Raw genomic sequence first — 9,036 nt, 5'->3', positions numbered from 1 at the left:
TATTTCCAGAGTTTCCACTGGTTTGGGCAAGTATTTTTCAGAGCAATTTGCATTAAATGGCTCTAAATATGTTTCACCTGCCACAAATAAGTATCAAGCAATCATTTTAATAAATAGACACACCCAGTGATACCCAGGCATTAATGTCAATTCTTCTATATTTATTAAATAATTGTACATTTCCCCATATATTATTGCACTAAAGTGTGTGATTCTTCCCAGACTCAGAGCACGCCATGAACATTATTTCAATATTGTGAGTAAACATGGGAAAACTGCAAGGCATTTGCACATTAACTTATAGTAGTTATTGTTTAAATAACCCCATTAATATGTGATATTATGAAGTTTATTACATAGAGCCATGATGAGTGTAACGAGTGAGCAAATGGGAGTACTGCAGAATAAATAACACTCCTTTGCTTACAAACATCCCCATAAGTTACAATAATAAAGTGTATAAAGTGACAACCCATGAAGAAGCATGGTTCAGCTGGTTGCACTAAACTTTCCTTCCTAGGCAATAAAAGAAGCTACAATAAATTTTTTATGTGTAAAGTTAATTTTTCATTATACCGACTAACACAAATGCAATCAAAATGTCAGCAAAGGTTTTGGTTTGATTTAGGCCATTACTTTAAAAGGTGTTACTCATCTCAAAGGTGGTTTTTGACACTCTTAATGTGTTTCTGAAAAAATGCTTTATTGTCTACAGCTCAGACATCCTGAAATTTTCCACCTTTGTAAATCAAGAGGGGAGAAGCGGGGGCAAGTGGAGTTTTATAGGTTTGTTTTATCATACACAGACTTAGAGTCAAATGTCGTTGAAACCTGCTTTGATTCCTTTCAAAGCCTCATCTTTCAGTGGTGAGAATAGGAAGGAAGCAGTTTGTTCTTGGGCCAGTGCAGTCTTCCTCTGGTGTTTTTTCCAGATGACAAGTCCCATTGAAGGCAGCAAATTTCACCACTGGAACAAGTGAGCAGGATTTGTCCTATAGCGAAAATAAGCTTCCACATTGCATTTGAATGCAACGTTCAGGTTTAGGATAAGCTTTGTTACTCAGGTTCCACCTGTCACGGGCAGATGGCATGCAGAAAGGCCAGGCGGAGCCCAGCCGCTCCACAGCCACCGGCGAGTTCTCAGGAACTGGACTGAGCCTCCCTCCTTCCACAGTGCTGCGGGGGTGGAGTCTGTGTAGGGTTAAGCATATGAATAAAATGGTGACAGTTAATCCCACGCAATTTGTGTTTCCATCCTACAAGACTTTGGGAAGAAATGTCAAGATCTGGGCTACTTGAAGTTGGAAATTTTATTTCTCAAAACAAAAGTACCATTTTAATAAAGAATTATTTACTCTGAAGTGAAATGCCGAGTTACATTTTTCCATTTTCTGATGGTTTAATACTTTCTATGGAAAACATAGATTTGCAAGTATCAAAATGGCCTAATTACATTTTTCTTCTTTCAGTATAGTCAAAATTCTTTCTTTCAGTAAGGTCTCTTTGACCTTGGCTCACTTACAGGAGATGCAGAACTCTGCTGCAGCCATGGTATTGTTTCAGCATGGTATTGTGATATCTTATACCACTTAGGGGTTTGTGAGGGAGGTACTAGGAAAACATTAATTGCCATCTCCTGCTCCCCAGCTGTTGTGCAGAAATACAAATTCTCTGCAGCTTTCTAACACAGACCAACACCAGATCAATTAAAAGTATGAGCGAAAAAGGCTGAATTGTGGTGTCTATAGCACACCAGCTGGTGTGAGGATAAAGCAGTTGAGTATCATCTATTGGAGACATACAGACACTGGTTTTTAAGCCAAGTTCATTACTTGCCTTGTTTCTAGGAAGAAAATCTTCCTTATAGGTTTATTGAGGCAATGATGTTCCATTTTTTCAAAGACTATACATTGGTATGATACTGGCCACTATCAAAGCCACTATCAGAGACAGAAACATGGGGTTGCAAACTGTTTATTTGCTCTAACATTATCATTCTTTACTTCCATAAATTAGGATCTTAGGAGTCCCATCATACAATTAGGATGGGATTCATCTCACCTAATTTCAGCCATCTAAATGTTAGGAATTGATCTAAGTGGTTGTCTAGATCCCCTCCATAGTCAACAGACACAAACAGACACCTTCAGGGGGATGTTCATCCCACCAGCAATAAAAACACATCCCAAACTACTTTGGGATAGATGTCTGGTTTTTAAAGTCAGGTAAGGTGAATTCCACCCTCAGTCACTTAAGGAAACCAGCTAGTCTGGGAGTCCTCAGTTTCTGAAACTTCTTCCAGCTGCTTGATACACTTGGTGTTACAAGTAACAGACTGCCATGAAAATATACTATCAAATCCCTGCCCACCACAAATTTGATTGAAAATAACACTGTCCTGCATATGTATAGCATACTCTTATCATGATGCATGGGGAATTTGTGGCAACAGTACATAACTCAGTGAGTGCTATGAGAATGCTCTCCCTAAAGTTCAGGACCTCTAATCTCTCTGCTGGTACATGGTGCCTCGTGAGTAACAGCCATACAGCTGGAATGGCCTTTCTACGGTTTAGCAAGAGGTGAGGTTTGATTGAGAATAAATGGGGCACTCAGTTTCCTTTGAAACAGTTATAAATCAGTCAGATAGCTGCAAACTGAAAAAAAAAAGTTAGGATTAGCAAAGGATTTTTTCAGACATTCAGAGGTTGGAGGTATTGCATTGGTGAAAGTCAGGAGAGGAACTGGGGACTAAACTGTTTTCTTCACAACCTCCAAGAAGATAAAATCTGATTGATCCTAGGTCTGTAAGCAGAAAAGGACATGGGTACTTCAAAGGATTTGCCCAGGGTTCTGTGCACCATTTAGGAACCTGCAGTGCTTCAGGACAATTCACCTGCTCAGGACCTTAACAGGAAAGAGACAACTGGGGAATTTCACCTTGATGATTACAGGGATTGAGCCTACCTATGGCTCTTCATTTCAGAGTATGACTCTGCAAGTTAAGGAAGGAAGGTATTCCTTCTAACGAAAAAATATTGTTCATTGTATTTCAGCGTAACTATACCAGTCTAACTGATCCAAGAAAATCACCAGGGATTATGAAGAATCTCTTATTTTAAATTAAGCATAGGAAAGACCAGAAATAAAGGCTTGTCAGCGAGCAACTAGGAAAAAGCTGGTAGCAGTGTCTATTATTAATGTTATCCAGCCCTTTCCCTGAAGAGATCCCACTTTCTGTTGCTTACAGTCTGCCAAGCTTCAACTGTTCAAGCTGAAATTTGACATGGCAGGCACCACCCAAAGAGGGTCACAAAGCTCATTGAGGGAAGAAAAGAGACATGCTTTTGCATCTTTAACGACGACTTTCTGTTGTGTAACTCTAGCGGTGACAGAACTAGTGACTTTCCACTCATCACTGCAGTTACGGAAAGCCTGCATTTCTTCTGCAAAGGGACCCCAACTTCAGAAGCAGGACCAGTCCCAACTGAAGCTGTCCAGTAACCAGAATGCTAAAACATTTGCTGGTGGATTTCTTAGACATAGAAAGATTTTAGAAGAAGAGTTGCGTTCTGTGTTTTTTAAAGAAAAACATATTCATCAGTTTAATTTGGGCATCAGTAGGATGTATGGGATGATGACAAGTCATTGGAAAACTTCATAAGGAAACCACTGCATGTTCCACTCAAAGCATGCTAGCGGGCATCTCCAGGTCTTCTGTGCTGTAAGAGATAAAAAGCTTATTAGGAGAGTCAATACTTAAAACAGGCTCAGGGAGAGGGTTTTATCACATTTAAATGGATATACAATGCAGATGTCAGCAGCTGAGCAAGTCACCTAGGACTCAGTTTATATTCTGTGGTCAGAAATAGGCACCTTTAAGTAGTAATTCACCTGACTTATTTTACCTGCCTAGTCTAAGAGTAACTGAACTGTGATGACAGAGTTCCTGGTTCTTTCCAGTAAGATGTCCTTAAAGGGACTAACTCAGGTGTGGACTAACTCTGCATAGCAGACATCTGCATTTAGCTGGATAAAACTCACTGGCTGGTTTTCTGCTGAACGTAGACCTTTGTGGACGGTGAGTGCAATGGCAATGAGAATATAGTAGGAAGAGAGTTTGCACTCCAGAATTCACTAGACTGCAAACACCTAGTGCTATAGAAAGAAATTCACTCCTACCGAGTGTTGGATCACTACAATGTAGAGCAAGCAGTAATGTGAACAGATTAAGAGTTTCCATCATGAGATGGATTAACATACCAAAGCTAGTGCAATAAAACCACTTCAGTGACTGAGTTTGGAGGGAAGAGTGAAAAGTATGCAAAGGGTCTTCCCTTCCCCAGTGAGGAGAACATTTTGAAATTGTAGCCCAACTCTGCAAAAAGACTGGAACACACCTTTCTCATTTTTATGTCATATTCACAATACAGAATTACACTATTTCTGGGGAGATGACTGTCTGCAGGACACTCAAGAAGTTTTGTCATCAAGAAACTGCAATTATGTTATGTAGAAGCATACCTTTCACAGCATGTTCAGATACTAAGGCACAGTGGGCTGAAGATGCATTGATACCAAGTGGGCAGGTGAGCATAAGGCATCTCTCCTGAAGGTTCACCCTCTGTATTAGTCAACACTAAAGAGAACCAAGACCTAGATGACACAGCTGAGAGATTGAAGAAGGCATTCCTGATTCCATGGTTGAGTCTCCTTGCAATGCACCTTGCCATTATGTAGGGAGTATTTCTTCTCACCACTCAGAAGTCAGAGACTCAGCACCCCACAACATGCAGTTAGCAGCTGGCCCTGGGAAGACATGAAGGAAGTCAAAACACCATGAAGATAACCAGATTCTCCATTGCTATTGGCCTAATCATGGAGAACAAGGAAAAGGCAGCTGCACAGGCTGTCAAGGAATGTAGATCATACAGAGTCACTGCAGATCCAGAAAGTGGAGAAAGGAAATCAGACAACTGCAGAAGAGTAGCAGTCAGATGCCATCTCCATACAGACGTCACGATGTGACTTATGATCTCATCTATCATCTGGCCTGACATAGGATTAGAAGAAAAAACCTCCAACAACACAAGGGACAAGCAGAACTCAGTGTAGTCAGCATGACTCATCATGAAGTCAGTAGCCAGCAGGTACCAATGGCAAAAACTCAGATAGAAACTGAAGACTGGATTGATATCCTGAAAGTGTGAAAGGGCTCCTAGCTGTAGAGACATCACGATACAGACGTATTCCTACAGAGTTTGTGTGCTCATTTCCCCCAGCCTCAACTCTTCATCAGTAAATATGTAAACAAAACACTGAACAAAAATACAGATATTTTCAGGAAATAGCTTCCTCACTAGCGTTTGAGGGAGGAGAAAAAATGACAGGAGAAGAAAGTTGGTGAAGGCATCCAGAAGTCTTGGATGTGCAGAAGACACTTGCCTGTGTCTAGAACCCTAGTTGCATTCCTTCATGGAATAATTATTCTCCAAAGAGATGTTTTAGCTTTATAAGCTTCAGCCTTTATGTTGTTATCTAGCAAGTGGTACAGAAAACAGTTCAGTTCTCTGAGAGTACGTGAATCTTGTGAGAAAAATAGGTGGTGATCAAGGAATTAAAAGCTATCATACTGGATGGTCTTGTGGGTTGTACCACTAGTTCCAAAATCTACATTAATATTAGCACTTCCTACCTTTGGAGTGCTTGATTTACAGTCAGAATAAAATATTATTTTAATATAATTTGTGTTATTAAAAAGCATACTAACATCAAATATCACTATGCTGGCAGCCATCTTGCTTAACCTACCTGCGATTTAACCAGGAATCTTCTGCATTAAAAACCTAAGCTGGTACAGGCAGAGTTGGCAGTAAGAAGTCATGCAAGAAATAAATTTGCACGCTCAGAGATCAGACAGAAGAGGGGCTCTAGAGTGCAAGGGTAATATTACTACTTTGGCGTTTTTAGACATATCAAAGTGTAGAAAAAGAACTGACCCCTTTAGATCTTCATTTTAGTGCTACCCCATCAGTTTAGGAGTTTAAAAGGGAAGGAATTCATTGTGAAGTTCATTGTTTTCTTCCTGGCTTGTACAAAACATGAAGTATCTCACATATAAGTATCTTATACTGTTAAAAAAATGCACTTTATTCTTTTCCTAGATGATATTCTCAGACAATATCAAGGGCAAATGTCAGGGTTCAGAAAATAAAGATGAAATACAACACATTTTACATCTGAAGAGTTACAAACATACACAAAATAAAAACATGTATGTTAAGTAAAATACTTCAGGAAAGATTTCCCAAAAAACCAAGAACTGTTGTCACCTGAAGAGTCAGGTATGCCCTGCAGTCACATAATATTTAATGTAATAAATTTTTTCTGGTACAGCTTTCAGCACACCAGAACATTATCCTTTATTAAGACAGGATTTAGAAAGTTCATACTATTGTTTTCTATCTGTGTCTCATTAATTTTATCTTTAAGACTCTTCTTTTATTCTCCCTATACCCATAGTATTATGCTTTATATCTTAAACTTTTAGGAAATTGAATCCAGCATCAGTTCAAGAGAGTTGAATTTAGATCGCTCAGTTTTGAATGGCTAAATGATTCAATATGGAAGAAATTTTTAGAGGTGCTTGATACTGTTAAGCAATAACTTAAGGACAACCTATTAGTTAAGGTACAGAACTAGGCATCAGGAGATTTGGATTCACTGTACTACTCCAGGTTTTCTTTGTGAGACAATGCAAATGTCCATGTTCCCCATCTGTATAACAGGAACACTATTTTTCCTCTGTTTCCATTTTCTAGGAGTCCTGCAAGCTGCTCTGCAGAAGTACATTATTCCCTCATCTGTGAACACTTTGCAAGAGAAAAGCCTTTGAATGTGTTCTTTTTCAGGACAGGAATTATCTTTTTATGCTTTTGAACAACACTGTGCAGCACTGGGATATGAATCTGCTAGTAGCTTCTTCTGCTACGGAAATACAAGTGTTAATAATAATTAATTATATTAGCACCTTTTAATTGTGTTGCACTTGTAAGCTGCTTCTTACCTCTTTGCTCTGGGTTAGGGAACTCCCCATTGTCTGCTTTAGCTATGGTAAATACCACTGTTGCACAATATTAGTATTGTAGTTGTTAGCAGTTTATTCAAAGAACATCTTATGAGTGCAAATAAAGCAAGCAGGTGTCTGCACTGAAGAGTTTATAGTCTACATTAGAGATAGCACAGCAAGACACAAACAACAGAGGGGGAGCATTGGAATTCAATGCCTTTCATAGAGATACAAAGCAATAGGCTTTTATTTTCCGAGTTCTTTTCTTCTCATTTACTTTCTTGTTGCTTTCTTGGAGTCCTGGTGTGTGTGCAACCTTTGCATTCTCCAAACATCGGGCAAAACACACTTGGCTGAAGTTTAGGGCAAGACACATAGGAAGTCTTGGGGAAGATGGATGGTGCAAGAAACCCAGTTGTCTTTGCAAATCCCTGAAGAAATGCCACCTCTTGAAAATAAATCAGAATCTCCTATCCACCAAACTTGCAATTGCTCACCTTTTCTCTTGTGGACAGCTGCGCAGAGAATGGGGATGCCCCTCAGGTCCCAGCAATGTCCTATCCCAAGGCAGAATTGTTACCTTCTGAGGTGCAGGAATCATTGCCTGGCAAAACAGAGGTGCAGTTAGTTTAGGTCCTGTTATAAAGACCATTGATATTAGAAGTGAGATCCCTACTGAACTTTGGACCAGGTCTCCTTATTAGGTGATGTAACCTGATAAAAACATTTCTTCTTTTTCTTCCTGTAGTTCGTTACTATCTCTTGTAAAATCTTGCCTTATCTGGGACTGGGGTTCCCACACACAGATTTACAGGTAGAACTAGAGGCGTGTGAAGAGGTCTTGGTCTTCCCTGTGCTACAGCAGCCACTGTAACGTGTTCTGCTGCATCACAACTTGCAGCCACAGCTGTTTTGAGAAGCACGTCTGTCAAAGCAGAGACTGTATCTGCTAGGAGCAACAGGGTTCAGTCCTGACTCAGGCTTTGCAGTGTTCCTATCTATCCACCTACACCCACTAAATAAAACAAAGAGGAGTTGAGAAGATACTGGAAAATGAGGAGAGAGTACAGAGGGTCACAGGGTAGAGTCCAGGCCCACAGCACTTTATAAGTAGTTATGGAGCCTCTGTAGGAGTCAGAGGCACAGGGAGAAGTCACTGTAGCCTACTTTCATTAGAAGATTGTACACTGGAAATGAAAATGTCACCCCAGATTGAAGTGTTTAGTTACCCTACAGACAACTCCAACTGGAAAAGAATCACAGGTTAAAGAGAAAAGAGAAGAACCTGTCACTGGGGCTAATAGCAGCTGATGTCTCTTCAAAAGTAGAAAATGTTAAAGGCTGAACTGCTGCCAAAATCCATGGTGAAGCCAAATCCAGCAGGGAGATTTTGTGTTTTGTCAATAAATTCTGGATCAGGATCTATGTTTCCCCTTTGTTTGCTCCACTGAGCAAGAAGTAGTGGAAAGAAACATGAGTCACTCTTGTAGGAGGCCGCTTGGCCCCCTTTGCCAGGTGGTCTGCTGACAGCATATTGCTCTGTAGGGCATGTTATATCTCTGTGCTTTTCTTATCAAAATGTCAATACTTTCTCATTGCCTTTGAGTGTTCCTAGGAAAGTACATACAGACTACAGGAAATGAAAGTCATGAGATCCAAAGGGTTGAGATAGGTGCTCCTAGGAAAAATCCTGAAGTAGAGGCAGGAACCTGAGCAAAAGGACAAACAACGGCTATTTACTTATTTTCATATGGTTGCAGTTGTGATTTTGAAAGGCAAGAATAGAAGTTTGGTGCCTGGTTCCCACTGAGTGTTATGAAATCTGTTGAAGTCAGAAAATGTAACTGAAAACTGCTGTCAGCACTGAAGAATGCAGCAGCCTTTCCCTTCCACCATCCTTTATCTTGGCTTTACGGCTGAGTTTACTTTATTGAGTTCCCTGTTACTATCAAGGGAAGATTTGCAAA

At 40.0% G+C, this 9,036-nt stretch overlaps 1 long non-coding RNA gene across 1 annotated transcript; it reads right to left on the bottom strand.

Annotated features, from left to right (window-relative positions):
* Positions 1-3,278: 3,278 nt before the first annotated feature.
* LOC135313247 (uncharacterized) lies at positions 3,279-8,531 on the bottom strand. Its single transcript, XR_010372873.1, has 4 exons — positions 8,355-8,531; positions 7,567-7,673; positions 4,525-4,809; positions 3,279-3,722 (listed from the first exon to the last, which is right to left on the bottom strand). It is a non-coding gene; the product is annotated as an uncharacterized LOC135313247 (long non-coding RNA).
* Between the last annotated feature and the right edge of the window lie 505 nt (positions 8,532-9,036).

This window comes from Phalacrocorax carbo, chromosome 4 (genome assembly GCF_963921805.1).
Source record: "Phalacrocorax carbo chromosome 4, bPhaCar2.1, whole genome shotgun sequence".
NCBI lineage: Eukaryota > Metazoa > Chordata > Aves > Suliformes > Phalacrocoracidae > Phalacrocorax > Phalacrocorax carbo.
Note: the sequence above shows the minus strand (reverse complement) of the source record. Positions and strands in the feature narration are given on the sequence as shown.